The following is a 19,411-nucleotide window of genomic DNA, read 5'->3' as shown; positions in this document are numbered from 1 at the left end:
AGCTGTATATAGAAAGTTGACATTGGTTTTGAGTTTGATGACTGGCATAATGAACGCAGATTTATGTCAAGAAATGCACGAACCCGCCAAGTAGTATTTGATAAGGAATCACCTAAAGTTTTATTAATTATTAAATGACCAATAAATCATAATCAACTACGGGAAGTAGTAGTAATGTAAAAGAGTAGTGTAAACGTTATAGGAAATTTGGAAATACTATTAAAATTATGGGCCAGTGCTAGATCATACGATAGGCAAACATGTAGTGACTTATGTACTTGGCTTCAATAATCTGATATCAATCCTTTTTATTAGAGGAATACACAGCACTCCTGTACTTGGCGTAGTTTTTTACAAGTAAGTGTTTTTTTGGGGGATCAGTTCTACTGGCGTGGGTCTCTCGTTATTGGGAATGGCATTGAGATGCGTCGGTTGCCAGAGGGATAGCTGAAGGACGGCAAAGACTCGAAGGGAACGTTGCTCGTCTGAAGTAAAGCAAAGCAAAGGAAAAGGGAGAGGAATGAGAAGATGGGCCAGTGCTAGATCATATAATAGGCAAACATGTAGTGACTTATGTACTTGGCCTCAATAATCTGATATCAATCCTTTTTATTAGAGGAATACACAGCACTCCTGTACTTGGCGTAGTTTTTTACACGTAAGTGTTTCTTGGGGGATATCACAAGTTTTTGTTGTTCAACGGGACATAGAAGCTCTAAGCACTGAAATCTATATTTTCACAGATATAAAATATAAATGCATTATGATGTCGCTAATCAGAAAAATATATTGCATCGTCGAAAATGTTTAATGGCATATAAATATAATTTGTAAGTCCCTTTTCTTTTTAGAAACGCATAAAGATATATACAAATTTTTAAAGAAAATGTTATCTTCAATGCATATAAGCGTCGTTAATGGTATCCAGCTTGTTGAAGCCGTGTGGTAAACGTAAGAGAGGAGAGTGTGCTGGATTATTTACGTACCTCAGCCCGTGCGAAAAACAGAGAGGATAGTATAGTTTGAGCGAAGCGCCAAAGCGTCGCTCGTTGCACACTTTTCTGGACACTCTAGACTTGTACGTCCGACACCTAGATACAAGAAACTACAGAGCGCAACACCTGGACACCCTGGACTTCCACGCCTCACACCTAGATGCAGGAAACTACAGAGCGGAATGCTTGAACACCCTGGACTTCCACATCCAACACCTGGACACAGGGAACTACGGAGAGGAATACCTGGAAACCCTGGACTTTTACATCCGACACCTAGATACAGGAAACTACGAAGAGGAACATCTGGAATTCCTATATCTCTAAAAATTGTCACCTAAAATACGAGGAACTATGTCCACGCACACACATACGTACCCGAATACACACGCGCTCCACATGAAAGTTTTAATAATTCTGTACTATTGTGAAAGCAGCCTTATATTAACTGGAAATTCGGTGTGAACGGTAGCTTCACGTACAAAGTGTATTTGATTGGGTTGGGTATTCGTAAATTACCAACACCATCCAGAGTACAAATAGGTAAAGAAGGCAAAGTAGTCAGCGCCATCTGTCGTGTAAAGAAGTAGATGGACGTGCGAAGACGACGACGACGACGACGGAACTGAAATAAAATCATCTCGCTCGCCATCTCAATACGCCCTGATCTCGTACACTAATCGTATTGAACGTGATGGCAATCAATTCAGAACCCTCAACTCCTATAGTGAATGTATCAATAATTTTTTCTCATGTATAGCGGTTAATACGATATTTTGTTCCAAACACAGGGATAAGAGTTGACTCAAGTAAAGAGTCTCTGCGAGCTGTGCCCTGTACAGCCGGTTGCCTGTACTTGGCGCGAGACTCGACCGAGTCTCTTGATAGGTGTTCTCAAATGGAACGGCTGCCTTCCAGAAGGATTTCAGCGAGTCCGATAGACAGAATACTGTGAATATTCAAGAGGAACTACGGCCTAGAGAGAAATTAGTGAAATACGTATCTACTTTCTGTGATAAAAGTGCACCGTGCCTCTTGCATTCTTTTGTATACAATATTTCTAACGCGTTCCTGGGTACGAAAGACAGAGATCTATCGTGAAAGAATGGGAAATCCCAGGAAATATATGAATTCACTCGTAGATGATGTTATTATCAGGATCCATTTATGCTAGGGTGTTATTTATGTGCTATTGTATGTACACTCATTACTTATGAATGTAGATATTCATGCGTATTCATACCCGCTAAGGAGCTTCTAGCGAAACTAGCGTTGTGCGCCTGCGCTAAGGTAAATACTGGAAATCTTATTGGAACTGTTGCGCCATTGCGCACGCGCATAGAAATTTGAAGTGCGCGCATTCTCCGATAGAGGCGCGGGAACATGGAAAGTACGGACGTTGCGCGTGATACGTATACTGGAGATCTCTGATTAATCTATGCACTTACTAATCGGGATTCCGTGAGGCGTAGTAGCCAAGAAAATTAATGGCACGCTGATGAAAATCAGAGGTATATCAGTAATAAACAGCGGCCATCCTGGTAGGGACAGCGATGACCAAGAATAATTTCGATGTGGCAACATCCAGGGCTTAAATAACCAGGCGATCTATAATTCAGCGCGCTGTACATAGGCCCTATTACTACCACTCGTACTGATGCAAGAGTATGTGTGTATATATATATTATACATACGGACGTTCACGTGCGCGCACGCTTCTCTCTATCTTTGCTACGTACTAGTGCACGTGTTCGGACATGTGTGCAGATACGCGTGCGTTACACTAGTGTCGGTAGTGGTATATGCACACATACGCCATGTATCAGCATTCCGACGGTAAGAACATCGTACTGGCGAAATCGGCCGATCATCCCCGACAACGTCCGACAGCAATCGAGCATGCACGATCATTGACGGAGAGACACGAGTGTCGGCGGAATCGTACGAATTAATACGGAGACTTAAGATCAGCTCGAACCGATTGTTTTGAATTGTCTTTGGCCTCCATATTGTGCATCAGACTGCCTTATGATTTCATGTTGATACTGATATATGTACGCAGTTTATTAACACGCACTAGCATTTTCTGTAAACAACAAGTAGTCATAGACAGCCAATTAGAAAATTCGATAGATCTTCAAGTAAGTATAACATTATTTTCGTCTCTTAAGAAATCATTGAATATTCTTTATTAAGGAAAGTAGATTCTTTTTTGAATTTCGCAGAATGGTCATTTATAAACGTATTAAATGGCGACCTTCGAAGGTTCTACGTTCGAATTTTTTGAACAATTATTAGCCCAGATACTATCGAAACGAGGAATGCCTTATCAGGAATCATTCGACGTGATACGACGTAGGTCGTAGGTTCTCAAGGCCGCGCGACTTTGCAATTTTCAAGCACTACAAACAAAGGAGACGATCTTAACCACAACCACTCAAGATTATACCTAGCAGGTTTGAGATCTTTCGGCGAACTGGTACCTCGGCACATTAATCCCTCAAGGTTGTTAGGTCGAAACTCTCAAGAGTCGTGAGTCCTGACAAGATTTTCGATATTATCGGATCAGACGAAATAACGAACAAAAATGCAATATAAAAATCTAAACAACTCCACGCTGAAGGCATATACTTTCGTATTATCGTCATAGTACCAAATAATGAATTAAAAAACATTTTGTTTCTAGAAACTTCCACGATACGCCAACGAAAATTCGTTTCCCAATAGCACCTAACAAAGGACCATTATCCCTTCGATTTAACCCGACACCCGTTAGATCCACATTAGGCTTCAAGGACATCGAAATCCCTGTATCACAGTGAATACCACAAAATCTGTACAAATCTGCATAATCTCTGTATATAGCAGCATCCAAGTATGATACACGTCTATATGGGCAGTGAAGAAAGAAGACTAAACGAGCAATCGACTGCTTTGGCTTCCCTTTGAACTCGTGAAGTCAGAACTAGGAGTGGTAAAATATCTAGTCCCATACTATATAGTAACAGTACCAGTTATACCGTGAGCACAGCTTCGGGATCTGGTCGCACATGGCGATGGTTCATGGGCGATGGTCGAGTGTATCGTTGCTGTTCTCAAGGGAAGTAGGTAGTGGATTGGCCAAGTAGTGATGAGGGCTAAGGATGAGGTATCGGCGGGGCGAAGGGAATCGTGGCTTGGTGGCTGTAACGGGGACGAGAGGTGCAGGAGTGGCGGCAGCACTCCGGCGAAGGGATGACGGTGCCGGGAGGAGCAGGAGGAGAGGGGGGACTGGAAGGGAAAACAGGCAGGCAAGCAAGCAAGGCGGCAGCAGGGGCTGCATGCAGGAGGAGACTCAAGGTAGAGGCGCAAAGAGGGTCCAGGGTAACGCCCGGGGAACCAAAACAAACCAGGCGGTTGTGTGTTGGCTTATACACGCGCGACGCGCTGTGCCGTGTGGTGAGGGTCGGACGTTGACCCTTCTTAACACACCACTGAATCGCGCACGCACAGCGTTTTCTACGGGGTGGCCCCAGAAAAATGCATTTTCGGCCGGCTGGTTTTATTCCTTTTTTGGGGAGACCGTAGGGAAATTTGTTAGAACTATAAAGTTTGACATTTCTATTGGATAGATTGGATTTTGCATACTGTTAATCATTATGGATTCTTGTTAAATTTAAATATAAAGTTAGATATTATATTTTAAAACATTGAAATATTCATATGAGATTTTTGAGGTATCGGTTACTTTGTTCATTATTATTTTTTAAATACTGTTAGGATGATATAACGAATGTCTGAGTCATCTTTGGGATTGTTAGAGATATACTAGGTGCTGGTATTATTATTTAGTACCACTGACAGGGACCTAGGTGATTTTATTGGGGGTCAGAAGCATATTTTACTACAGATGATTCTTGGTGTAAATATTGTGGACTGAGCGTAGTATTTTTTTTTAAGGATTTTAAGGATTTATATTCAGACGGCAATTATTTGAACTCAAAAGATGTAGATGGATAGGTATACTAAGTTGGTAATATCTACGCGTCTTAATCTTTAGCTGAAGTGCATTCGGTTTCTGTATGACAGGAACGTAAGGGACTACAGGTTTTGGGAACAAAGGGACAAAGATTCTACTTCGGGGTAGTCAACGTGGTTTTCGGTGATGTGCACGGTTGGGGGAAGAAGACTAGAGAAGAATCGATGCAAAAGGGAAGCGAGTCTAACAAAGAAGCTCCGAATCCTTACAGAGGTTCAATGGCGTCCTCACCCGGATCCTCGTTCCCTTTGTTCTTCCGGGAGAAACGTTTCCCGCGGCTGAAGGCCGTCGCGTCGATCGATCGCCATGTAAACTCGCCCTGTTCTCATGAAAATTGGTTGGACAGCGCAAAGTACGCGCGATAAAACAAAGAGCAGAGGCCACTTGCTACTTTCGGAAAAGCTTTTTGGCAACGTCTCCTTCACTCTAGATTTATGCCTTTCTACTTCCTGGTTCGCACTATATGTTTGATTTTTAAAATATTTATAGTCCTTGAAGAATTTCGATGAATTTTTGTCGTAATTCTTTCGTTGAAAAAAAATTTATTTTTCAAGACGTGTTTCAAGTTCGTCAACGACTTCCTGTTTTTGTGGATACCGTAGGAAACCACAAGGAAGTCAATTTATTATTTTTGTGAGGTTTGACGAAAATACCATAAAGATAATAACAGAGTCCTGGCCAAGGATTCAATGTTTTTGGTATGGATTTTCAAAACACTAGATTTCACCGAGGCTTTTAATTTCTATAGATTTCCGCGGAAATTCCAAACTGTGGTAAATCGGTTAGTATTATCGGACCGGAAGTCAATGATGCCCGTTAGCTCGGTCAATCTAGTCGACCAAGCGTTGCGAGTTTCCATTGGTAATAGCAAAAGAGGAAAAAAAAGTCATGAACCCGAGTTGCAGTACACGATTTAAAAGAACCATAAATCGTTGCAGCGATTTGCAGCTTCGAGCTAAGTGCAATGAAATCAAAGGCACGCAAACCGAAGTGTTCCTTGCATCAGGAATTTTTGTATTTTCACTGAAAATATCTATCGTACACGGTCAAAGTGCAATTTGAAGCGCGTCACCGCTTTCACAGTGAATCGTGAACAGTCGAGATTAACCGAGCGTCGCACGAAGGTCACCGAAGGGTTCCGAGTGTTCGACGCGCGGGAGAGAGTTGACGCATGCGCAGTGCCCTTGTTTACATGGTCATTACAACTCCGAACGCGGAGCTGCGACAAGTCAGGAGCGCAGGACGACCAAAGCGATACAGAGAAACGAAGAAAACAAGGGATGCAAAGTTAACCAGAGGCGCAAATTGCTGACGCTGAATCACCTTAGCCTCGACGACTTATCGCTACTTATATCTTGCAATCTCTCTCCTAAGGTATGTAGCTACGTAGCTATGCCGCTCTCGACACTCCCGATTATCCCGTCGGATAAGAAACGGTTGCATTCGAATTGAGCGCAGTGCGCGATGACGCCGCTACGCTCGCAATGGCGCTGCACCAAGATTTCAATCTCGTGAGGTTAGCGACAGTGCGATTTACGGGGATTGTTGGAAAATCATTAGGATTTTAATAAAAAAATATCGTTATATTTTCTTCCACGGAGGACCGCGATGTATCTGGCCTAAAACTTTACTAGTGTAATTGCTCGTTTTACGATCAGTCTCAAAAACGAAATTACGCGCTATCTTTCATTACGAATCGGTTTTTTTTATCTTCAACATGAATGTATCCTATAACTTTTACTTTCATTGATATCTTGAAACATTTGCGATCGCTTCGACGTAAATACGCAGCGCTTCCACGAGGTGACGTTAACCGTAAACAAACGTGGCGTCGCGCGCAGCTTACGCGCGTCAATATTTTCAATGAGCACGAGCGTCGCCAGTTGCTGACGTTACTATGGCCCGATTCTATTTCTACATGACGCCTAGGAAGTGCGATGGGATTTCGAGGATATTATGACTCTAGGTCACTGTCATTGTGACTTATACGCAATGGAATGCCAATCGCTACCATTTTGGTATGTGCGTAACACGCTTCCCTCTTTACCATCTTTGGCGAACCTGAATAACGTATTTTGATCCCTTGTTCACGTAACGTAATATAAATGATTCCGTAGGCACTATAAACCTTGGTACACCATAAATAGTTCTTGGAACTTATAGCACAATTTGTATATCAACCCTCATCTTAACCATCAGTCAAACGCCATATGTTGTTACAAGCTCGTACAAAAAACCATTGAATGCTATGTCGTATAGAATTTTCAAATAATTCATTAAAAATTGTATATAAAAATTTTATCGTCTATTTAAAACAGAGCGTCTTGACACGTCTTACATCCGGTGAACCTTATAATCTCAATTGTTAAAGTAATTATTTGGACCCACTATCGTATACGGTATTTGCTAAAGAAACGTTTATTTGAAAAATAAAAACGAAAATTCGTATACTCACTAAGAACGGTATTTTTTATTAAGAACACCATTGTCCTTTGCATAATAAAATTATAATAAGAATATGGTAAAATACGTTTAACGGTGTATCCGTCTGCGGATGGACAAAAACAGTGATCCGAAAACAAAAGCAGTATGATTCAACAGGACGAGCCAGCAAAACAAAGTCTTCACATTGGCGCGTTGGAGCAAACACGAATCGTAAAAGACGGTTTCTATTTTTTTCGAACACGCAAGTGACGCCGTTCAACGTGCGTCATTGGCGATCCGTTGATCTGACGGCTTCTGCGTACCGTTATCCACCTCCGCTCTAAGCACAAGGTCCAATAGCATGTTATGATGTCAGAGTAGCGATAACAGCGAGGAATTCCCGAAAAAATTGTATAAGATTAAAAAAAAAAAACTCCCACATCACGAGTCAAAGTATTTGTTTATCAAGAAATCTAAATAAAAAGCCTACACCACTACGTCGTATGAATACTGGTAATGTCTGTTATTGATACTGACGTCATCATGGGAGTCAATCGACCCTGGGACCAACGGGGAAAATTCTGATAAGCAAATCAATACCCGTTAACAGCTCGCACTAAAGAAAAAAAAAACGTATGAAAATTCATTAATTGTATAAATTTAAAAAAATACAAATACTCTTTTGGGTATGAATACCTTATCAGATTTAACATTGAAATCTCACGCGGGTTCGCTCGAGATATTTGTATAGGCTGGTAAAAAAAAATATCGATCAAGATTTAATACAGCCAATGATATTAACCAACGTAGATACACGGGCAATGTGTACTGTTATCGTTACGTAAACCAAGTCCGAAGGGCGCTCTGGAATTTAGTGAGTCTCGGCCTCGTGCGTTTGCCGGTCGGGTATCTAAATAAAACCGAGCGAAAAAGTATCCAAGCATCGCCGGGCCGCGTCTCTCGGAGCTTAAGTCTAGCTTAACCTTAGGCAACGTTTCCGTCTATCTCCCACTCCTCCGCATCAAGCCGAATCTCCATTGCCAGTCGTACCAGTAACTCCGCTCGCTCATTTTCGACCCACTGGCTCACCTCCGCTCCTCCTCCGCGATGTTTCTCGACTATCGTATCATCATACTCTGCCTATTTTTTATTAGCAGATACTAGATGCGTACCCACTCACACGCGAACCACGTGTTAGTTCGTGCTCGTATTACATCACGTGATTCTTTTTTTGCGCGACTAACAAAACTTTACTCTGCGTTCGTTGATCTTCCTGACACGGAACATACGATTCTGGGACAATGACATTTTTTATTTCAAACTGTCAATTGACGATTGTTCAAATTTTTCATATACGCCAATGACGAATACATATGTATACAGATTTTTATCCGCTTTCACAAAGGTCGCGAAGGTACGAAGGCTGATATATTTAATTGACCGGATGTCGTTGTTGGACATTGATTACATTTCCGGGACAGATCTGGTACGTCTATGTGATTTCTATTATTTTCAGTGTTATTTGATATGGAATTTTTTGTTCACAAGCTTTTGCGGTTACACGCTGGACGCTTAGGTATGCCGTAGTGGGAAATTATTACGGATTATAGGAGAGTGGCAAAAAATTAAGATTGGCATAGTAAGAAGCGCGGAATTGCTTACGCATGGAAATTTATGAGTATTATAGGGGTCAATGCTCGTATTCTTAAGTATCCATGCGAGTAATACAATAAAACTGTTTATTTAGTTTTCGTATGTTACTCGCTATGGAAGCACGTATGTTAGTCATTATCTACGTTATACGCCATTTCTATTTTCCTTTGTCTATTTTTTGTCACGCTGTTACTGAAATGAATTAACATCGTGATTATCAGCTGCTAAGCCGTGCAATAAATAATTATTTAATTTTTCGTGTATCGCGCGTACACATCATTTATTTTCAAAATTCTCCAGAGCTCAACAATAATGGAGCCGCCCGTGTAAAAATGAGCGGATCTCTAGAAGCTATTTTTATTGATTGATCTTAGATTGACCATACATAGATCTATGACAGCTGGCTGCTTTAGATGTATCGTGAGCGTATAAAAAAATCGTGCTCGACTATATTTAAAAAAAAAAAAAAAAAAAAAAACTGTCAACACTGTCGACCGTAATCCAAAGACCGATTAATATTTCAAAATAGGAAACGTTTTTTTTTTTTTAAAAAAAAAAAAAAAAAAAAAAAAAAAAAAAAAAAAAAAAAAAAAAAAAAAAAACTGTCAACACTGTCGACCGTAATCCAAAGACCGATTAATATTTCAAAATAGGAAACGTCTTGTGAAAAAAAAATTCCGATAAGTAAAATTCATTGCTCGGGGCTAATGAAAGAAAAATTCAGGTCGATCCTAACCTAATACATAATGGCCATTAGGATCGAAAGTGTAAATAGACAGCGTGATGTTTGACAAGAGGATTCAAAAATTTGGAAAACAAGGAGAAAAAGCAATTATGTAGTAACAGGCTGAAAATCGTTTAATGCGATAATATTTTTGAGGACAGAAAAAAAGAAAGAAGCCAACTACGTATACTAACGACGTAATTACAAGAAGCCACAAATATGTGTATATAGGTATAGTGTACAAGGCACAAATGTATATGTACGTATATATGTTTATATTGAAAGAAGATATCGAAGCTTCAAGCCGGCACGTTATCACCCAATTGGCCAGCGACTCTCGCTCCCGTAATCTATCAGGCAAAAAAGGTCGAAGACCCAAACGAAGGTCACGCGACGACGAGACTGACGACAGCGTCGGGAGCGACAATAATGATGACGCGTGTCGCAATTTCATCGTCGACGAATTCGAAACGACGCAAATATAAGTTTACGTTAAAAATACATATTTTTATACCAAAATCGTGATGAATTGTTTTTTTTTTACAAAATTTTGAAATTTAAATTCGTTACGAAGAATTTGTGCAGTATTGAGAAACTTGTAAATACCATCGATTGGATTATAGGTCGTGCCAAACTGACGACGAACCAGAAATTTAAGGTTATGTCATTACGTAAGTTAAATTTCTCTTTATAGTCCCAGCATACATGATTTTTCTAAGTAGCTTATTGCGCAATAACATTTAACTTGTAAGACCTTGCAGGAGTACCTAGGGTTATCCCGGCGATCGAAATTTTTTATCAAGGCTGCTGTTAGCCGGTACGGCTGTTATACCTGGTTGATAATTTATCTGGTATCTTATAATTTTTCAGTTACGAAAACTCCCAACTTCGCAACCGTCAGGACAAACACGGAACGATAACATTCTCTACAAACATGCTGATATACATATACTACATATATAAACGTACATAACAAGTCTCCGCATATTCGCATAAACATATTTTCAATCCCTTCCGGAATATAGGTAGTCAAATGCGTATTTGGACGATCGACAAACAATAATAAGATAATAAATCTCATAGAAGAAAGAACGAATCGTCGAAGTGGAGTGCTATGCGTTCTAATTACAATAGTCGTATGCGTACTACGTGTGTGTTACAAGTGACTAGTTCACGTAGAATCGACTGCGCGATTACCGCCATCTGGTGTCGCGAATACATAATACAAAATACAAAGAATTACTATCGAGATAGTACGGGGCAGTTGTAGATCGCACACTTGATAGTACAAGGTTTTACACAATAGAGTAGCGGTTAAATGTTTGAAATAGAAATAAACTTTAAAAAATGTGAAAACAATAAGAAATCTACAAGAGGTACAGAAAATATGAAGTTCTTATCGATAGGTGATATCGTTCAATTGTCCTCGACCGGAAGTGAACGAAGTTTGAGCGATGAGGGATTACGATAACGAAAGTCATTCAAGGTCAATTACTTTATCTCCATGCGTAAGGCTTAACGGTCGATCGACGGATACCCCCCACCAACCTAACATAACCTTAAAAATTGAATTTGCTCGATGCGTCGAGAGCGCTGTTATCCATAAAGCACTTGAGAATTCATGTAATGTCACAAATGATAATCAGGCGTATCGAATGGAGTAGACAAAACATTTCGGGCAGACAGCCGACTCTGCGTGCTCGTCGCTTGGACCAATGTAAAATTGGTACTCGGTCTCGCGGGGGACTATTGAAGTTTAGGACTTCGTTATCCGTCAAGCCGCAAAAAAGAGGAACATAAAAAAGTCCATTATAAACCAGACGCGAGAGCGTCTGACTCCTCAGACGGTTTGTCTATATCGATCGTTAGAGTACGTCAAGTCAAGGTTATCCAGGACCGACGCGATGAGATCTCAAATTTTCGACAGTGGCGCCCTCGCTCGCAACACTGCGCCCTCTGGCGCGTCCACCTCACGGCCGATTCCCCACCAGCTTCCACTTGCGACGAGCACACCGTACGAGGAGAGGGGACAGCCTTCGCAAGGATAACGTTAACCTAGGGCAGGACTATTGCGCGGCGGGCCTTTCGCGAATTATCTAACAGTCGACCCGCAACCTAACCTAACTCAACGCCTCGTGCAATCTAGATCCGCCGACTTTTGCCGGAGCAATTTCACCCGTGAGCCGTATCGTTGTATCGAACGGACGAGTGTGAGGTTAGGAGACTGAATTATTATTTTTCTTTGTACGGTCCAATTGTTACAGGCTGGGTAGGAAGGAAGAATGATCTTTGTTGGGTCTATCTAATCTGTGATTGCGTAAGATATATCAACGTGCAAGTAATATACCATACCGATAAGGGAATTTTGTTATTGGCAATAGTCACGTGATATTTTGTATCGTGTTTTCATTTCAATTTGGCTGTTTTCGATGTTCGGCATGATCTCAGGGAATTTTGCCTTTTGCGCAGCAAGGACGACAACGCGTTTTGACGGAGAATCCGGGTTGCGATATATCCCGTTAGTTCGGCGGGGCTACTGGAATTTTTACGCCAGTAATTTTGCACGTTGCGTAACGCTATCTATAGCCTCATAGTATTTCGTGAATCGGATAACCTGAAATTCTAACGCTCCTCGCCGTTAGCCGTACACTATCTCCATTGACGACGATACTTGCCAAATCGTTGTTGCTATACCGATAATGATAATTCTCAGTGACGTTAGTGGGCTACTGTCGTTTTCTGTACTAGGAAATCTCTTGTGACGTATAATCGCTAAATAACGTTATCCAGAGAATGTTTTTCTGTTCAAATTTGTCAAATTTAGGATCAACAACTCTGACTTTTGTATTAAACAAATTTTCCCTGTAATACATATATTAGCTGGTGATCGATACTATCATACTTTATGGTATCCTTGATACCATCGACCGAACCCCGTGCACTGATCTAATTTAAAATAACCATCTGATATTGTCATATAGCGATAGCCGTGCCCAATAAATTGTCTAACGAGAGTCGATTTATCCTAATACAAAATTGTGATACACTTTACGCATAAGACTCGTGACACTGTACATAGAGGATATTAACCCTAATAAAAAAAATTCTAAAATAATTTTTAAATTTCTATTTTTTCAAATTGCAATAATAATTTCAGTCAATTTTTTTTTTCACGTCATTTCACTCAAATAATTTGTCACTTTATATTCGCATCGTGCATGTCGCCAGGAACGAGGAACATCAGCTGATAACAGATACGATCGGATGCTCAATAAAAAGTGCTAAATCAGACACCCCGTTGCATAACATTGCAATCATTGACTCTCCCAAAGCTCTACGACCTTATCAGCGGCTAATGGTCGTTGCAGCTGTGACAGCAGCGACGTCCAAAAGCGTCCAACTCGCAGAACGGGAAGCGAAGAATTCGGCTTGGTATTCGCTGCCAAAAAATGTAGGCCGAGTAACGCGATTCTAGAGAAAGTCAGCTGGCTGTGTCGAGTACCGATGTCGACATACTATTTACGCAAGAAGCTCGCGCGAATGCGGTTACTCGCGCGAGCGACTAATTCGTTAACACGCGACGAATAATACTCAGCTATTTATCGACTCCGCGTTATTCGGCAGTTGGCAACGATTCGAATAAGAAAAAACGAAGTAACAACGTACATAATTCCTAGCATTCTCTTTTAAACGCCATCGAATAAACCGCAGCGCCTTGCAGGGCCGTACCTAGGCGTAAAGTCTCCCCGAAAAATAAATTCGAATAAAATCGTTCCCCGTCCACGTAATTGCCCGCATCTTTCCTCTCTCTTTTCTTCCCCTCTCTCGTGACTGAGTATCCTCGAAAAAAGCGAAAGTCCATGATTTCACCGTAATCCACGATGATCACGGTGCCAGTGCATCCTTCGAGTAAAAGTCTAGCCTTAGCGTAGCGTAGCTCCAGCGCCTCGTCTCGCTGCGTTAACTTTCTCATTTGACTTTCGTATTATATGCGCGACAGTCACGAAGTCCCGCGTTACCGACGGGCACGTACAATTTCCATTCTGAATTACGGGAACGTGATCAGTTTCCATGTATCGATAATATAAGCGAACCGGAGAGTGCTTGACGGACGAAGCTGCTATAAAGCGTATCCGTAGCGGGTGTTATTGGAACGCGCCTGATTCATCGACAGGAACGTCCGCAACACGATAATCGGTCATGAGAACGCGCCGGTTAAGTCGGCTGTTCCCGAAATAGAAACGATATTTTTGGTCGACGTAAGTTTATCGCGATTATGCTAATCGGTCCTGTATATTTAGCGTGTCCGCTTCCTTGTCGTGTTACGCGCTCTGGCCATGTCGCAGATGTTGCCAAGACGGGATGAACCAGAATCCATGCACCCGTATTATTGTCAAAGGTCAAAGATCACGCTAAAGATAAGTACAAAGCGACTGCAGCCAACATCCTCTGTATAAATACGAAAAATTTGACTCCCAATAATTTTTATTCTCAAAATGCATGACCCCCACCGGACTAAGGATTTTACCTTGGAAATACATGGGAAAATAATAACGCGCATGCTTGTAACGAGTGACTACCGTTTAAGGGATAGGAAATAAGACGCGTCTCCGTACATTTGTTTTCGCAGCCTGCGTGAACGTTTCAACGAATAAAATAAACGCTGCAATACTTAACCCACGGGAACGATCACGAGCGAATTTTACGACTGTGGTTGCATGCAGCGGCGCGGAATCAGGTGGCCAGAAGGAGAAAAACCGTGGGATCCTTCGGGCAGGATCAGGGAGCCTTTACTGGACGTCACGGCGCCGAGGAGAGACAAAGGAATAAAAAAGATAAGGAGCAACCAGGACCTAGGATAACGAACAGCCCGGAGTCGTATATAACTTCCATCTCCATTGGCAACGGACTCTTCACCTTCCCGTCGTCCTACCGCGGTCCCAGTGGTTGACTGCTGAAATTCGCAAGCGAGTGACCTTGACTCTCTCGTGCGCAAAATTCTAACGGTCCGCCTAACCTAGCGCAACCCAACCGAGCGTGGAAAGTTTGCTACTACATTATGTATGTATGTGTATATATATATATATATATATATATATATATATATATATATGTACGTGCTAACGTGGTACCATTAGATTTGGAACAAAGTGGTGCCCCGTTCCAAATCGAACGTATATGGATACTTAACCTGCGAGCCTGTGGCATCGGTAATAATTAATCTTACGCATTGGCACACGTAATGGATTACGAGACTTTAGGTAACAGACTGGACAATCTTTTTCGAACGATAAAAAATGTCTAGGTCGATTGGAATGAATCGTGAAAAAAAAAAGGTACGATCTCAAAGCTTCAAGCATGGTACACACAGTGAGCGGATATTCAGTGACGTCTCTTGATAACCTTCATACGTCAATTTTATTACACGCGATAACAGAATCCAATGAAATTGAGATATGGAAGCAATTCGATCGCACGGTTCTGTGCATATCAATCAATCGCTACAGTCGCGCTGGTTGATATCGTGTGTGATCTTGAATTTTGAGAAAATAAAAAATTCTAATTCCTAAAAATATCCACGTGAAAAACGCGTGAGTAAATAATTCGTAGTACACAATTGACGCGAACATGGGTCTTTTCGACCCGTGACACGAGTATCAACGCCTACTGCAGATACCTACAATACCGACCGTTCTATACTAAATATACATATCCGCCTTGATGTCATGTATAAACAATATCAATTCAGCTGCAAAGCTTTGGCATCGTTTAGAAACAATATCAATATACAGTAACAACAAACCACCATAGAAATGCTATGACAACGATACAACAACATCAAACAAAATCTTGTTTGTCATAGCCAAGAAAACTGTAGGACAGAGGACGCGAAGCGGTGTCCTGTAGTAAAAAATCATGCGGACGGGTATGTACGTAGAGCGACGCGAGCGTCGAGACGTCCGGAGTGGTATGGGCGAGGAAAGAGAAGGAGATACAAAGGCAACGCGCAATGGTTACGATGCGATAATCGTGTACCTAGAATAAAGGGGAATCATATGTTACGCAACGGCATCGACTCGATACCACGTGACGATAGAAATATTTACACCGAAGGCACTATAGACGATAGAGACAGAATCGAGTGTGCGTCCATAGGATAGCGCGTAGTGGGAATGCGCAGAGATGTATTGGACGAAGATGTAGCGAAACGAGGAAGAAAGAGCGAGACAGCACCATAGGGCAAAAGTTAGGTCGCGACAGATGCTAGAGAGCCAAGAAGCGTTTCCTATCTGCGCAACTTTGGTCACGGCCAGCGAATAGCGTCACGCATCTGCCCACGCTGTGAATTGTTCTTCTCTCTCGCAGTCACTTCGCACGAGGCCATACTTGGACCTGGTGATAGTGGAAGGTTAGCAGCGTCGAGTCCCGATCGACGGGCGTCCCACGTGCTACAAGTGCAGGAATGATGCACCCAAGCGATGGTCATGATCATGCTGGTGTAGGGTACCCAAGCTGACGACGTTCGCGTTGGTTCCCCGTAGAGGGAAAATTGCGAAAACCTCGGAAGAGGAGAGCCGCGTGACGAAGGGTTAGACGAAAATAAACCACCCGGAATACATTGCTCGGGGCCGAATTACCTGGCTTAGCTGGCGCGTGCGTATTTATAAGAGTCCGCTTCTCGGCTGGCCAAGGCCAGCACAGTGAGCTCATCTTTGCATAACCCGACCTAACGCGAGCCAAGTTAACCCGACATGGATCCGCGCCGTCTCGGTGCCGGGCCAGTTTCGCGAAATCTACATTTCGCGAATGGCGGGAGCGTCGAACCTCGACTACCGTAACTAGCGTTGCTACACGCGGGACATCGAACGTATGTAAGAGCAGCTGAGAAAATTCCATGAATACCACGACGTACGAGAGTCTGATTGGGATTTGTTTCTTTCGCTCTTTTTTTGTTTTGTCTTTTTTTTTTACCTTTTTTTTTTTACTTGATTTCTGGCGGTTGACTATGTTTCTCTTTTTGTAATCTTGTTATGTTTTTCTTTTTTCTTTTATTTTTTTTTATCATTCGTTCGGTAGCAAAATGGACGCACCGATACCACGTGCACGGACGCATGCATGCAAGTCCGTCAGTCACCTTGGCCCTGCCCTGTTGCCGGGCGCGGAAATATGTGCAGCGTGGTATTGCAGCGAAGCACGTGGTGACGTAACGCGGCCGGTTACGTAACGCGGTTTGCAGTGTCATAACGACACAGCGACGAGCGAGGAGTCGCGTAATCGAATCGAACACTGTTTACGACGCGAGACCCGGCATCTCGTTTTCTCCTTTAAAGAGTGGAAGCTTCGACCAAGGTTCTCGCCAGCACGAAGGACACGGAGGTGTACATGGTTATTTCTTTCTCTCTTTTTTTTTTTCTTTTTCGCCGTGCCAACAGGTCAAAGATCCATAGGAGAAATCTTACCGTACGATCTACGCAAGACCGTCGAACGCCTCTGTTATTACAGTTTGACGTATACGATCCAAGCCGCGATCTGTCAAACGATCGATAAACAAAGACCGAGGTCCACGCGACAAGGAGCAGTGTGTCCGAGACGGCATACATTCTCCCATGCAATTCCCACTGCCGTTCAAGTGACTTTTGTCCTACTTATGGATTATCATGAAAACTAAAAAGTACGAAATGAGCAACTCGACGAGAATAGGGAACGGCAAGGCTGAAACTTTCGCCGTAAGTGCCGTAAACATTTATTTTCCGTCTCCATGGTGGGAACGTAGAAAAAAAAAAAAAGAAATAAAGGAAGGAAGACGATCTCTCTCGGTGTAACTACGTAGAAACCACCACTCGCCGACCCAGTGAAAGGCTTCTTCTTTGATCGGCCACTCATAGAAACAGCCCAATTTCCCTTCTACACCCGTGAACGAAAAGAGGATCCCGTTATAACCCATCGGAATCGTCCCGAGTGCCTCTTGTACCGGAAGAACGAAAGTGCATCCCGATGCATATGAATTCTTCGAAATTCCACCCGAGCCTCTAACGAAGGTCAGAGTCAGCAGGGTTTTCAGTGCGCACCCAAAATTGATCATCGGTCACACCCCGAGTGATCCGATGTCAGAGCTAGTTCGCCGCAAACGTCCCTAGACCAGGTCGTCACATAAAAGCTTTCCATCCTGTCGCAACGTTTGTCACGTCGGGAGCTACGGCCAATTATAGAAATAAATCGCACGCACATGCAACCGCGACTCGCATCGTAGATACGTTATGCTTGTATGCCACGTGGCATGCAGCGCGTGCAGTTGTCAGGGCCGCGGTGACCTTAGGGCCGCCTTGGTGCCGCGTAGCCACCTCCCCGACTCCGTCGACGGCCACGGGTCCCGACGAGGACCGAAGGTGGGGGGCCACGTGCCGTCGGTGACGTCACGACGCCTCGGTGCATATACACACACAGCCAGCGAATTGCACAACGATCCACGGATACTGCATCCTGGCACGCTGCTGCGCCGTCCCCACCTCGGGCGTCCTCCTCCACGGTCATCTCCTCCACGTGGCGTTGGCTTATCGTTACAGATACTAACCTACATACACTGGGGACAGCCTGGCGCACTTTGGAACCTCCACACGTCAAACTTTCTCAGTTCCATGCATTTTCCTGCATCCTAAACGCAACCGACGTAACCTTGATGCATTTACGTCTAGGCACTCCTTCCGCACCGTGCTGGGCTATACCGATGTTTAAACATGGCTGAATTCGCATTAGCCAGAGCCTGGCTTATTTACAGCGTCTACAATTTGCGGTTGCAGTGTTAACTCGGGGGGAACTATATATTTCGTGTATAGCAAGGCCATAGAGATGCGTTCCGTTATGCATATCATATACGTATAGCGAACCCTTACAGTGCATAGGCGATTGATATGCTATCATTGGCGTAGGTACAGTGTGTGTAGAAATCTCGTGGGGACGTGCACGAGGCTGATGACTGCATTATTATTAAAGCTCGTGCACTCTGTGCACGGAGTTTATAGACCGGCCCACCATAACATTCTGTTTAAGCTATCCGCGTATTAGCGTAGTGGCTTTCGCAGGTATTATTTATTCATGCTTAAAAATAGTATGCACCGGGTATATAGTAGTGATAATTCTTTTCCATTTTACTACCGTTAGACACTGTCGCTACTAGTTTCCCTTATATCGATACGTTCAATGGCTAGTCGCGGTAAGATTTTAATTTCACTACCGGTATGGTATCACGTGCACTATGGAGGATACGCGTGACGTTCTTCGTAATAGCAAAGAGTGTAATGGCGTTAGAGGTGTTGTTGGCCAGGAAAGTATAATCTCTATGGCATAGCAAATGAATATATAGTACATGGGAGAAATATTCGTGCCGCCATTAAGATGCCAGTGACGATTCGTGTACATGTCGGAGGATGAAAGTGTTCGAATGCATTGAATTATTATCGATTGGTATTATAAGGTCGCGAGTCCCGTATTGCGATATACGTACAGAGTGCACATAGTGCGTCGAGCAGGAAGTGTGTCGCAACTGTCGACTTGGTCGGCACTTCCGGTATTCATATATCCCCCCCCCCCCCCCCCCCC

The 19,411-nt window shown here is 42.9% G+C and overlaps 1 protein-coding gene across 1 annotated transcript in view; it reads right to left on the bottom strand.

Annotated features, from left to right (window-relative positions):
* Window positions 1–19,411, bottom strand: part of LOC107267302 (zinc finger protein 395) — a 58,169-nt gene that overhangs the window by 6,058 nt on the left and 32,700 nt on the right. The gene's annotated exons all lie outside the window — the stretch shown is intronic.

The sequence above is a fragment of the Cephus cinctus genome, unplaced genomic scaffold (genome assembly GCF_000341935.2).
Source record: "Cephus cinctus unplaced genomic scaffold, Ccin1 Ccin1_scaffold0398, whole genome shotgun sequence".
Classification (NCBI taxonomy): domain Eukaryota; kingdom Metazoa; phylum Arthropoda; class Insecta; order Hymenoptera; family Cephidae; genus Cephus; species Cephus cinctus.
The sequence above is the reverse complement of the archived record's forward strand: the minus strand, read 5'-3'. Positions and strand labels throughout refer to the sequence as shown.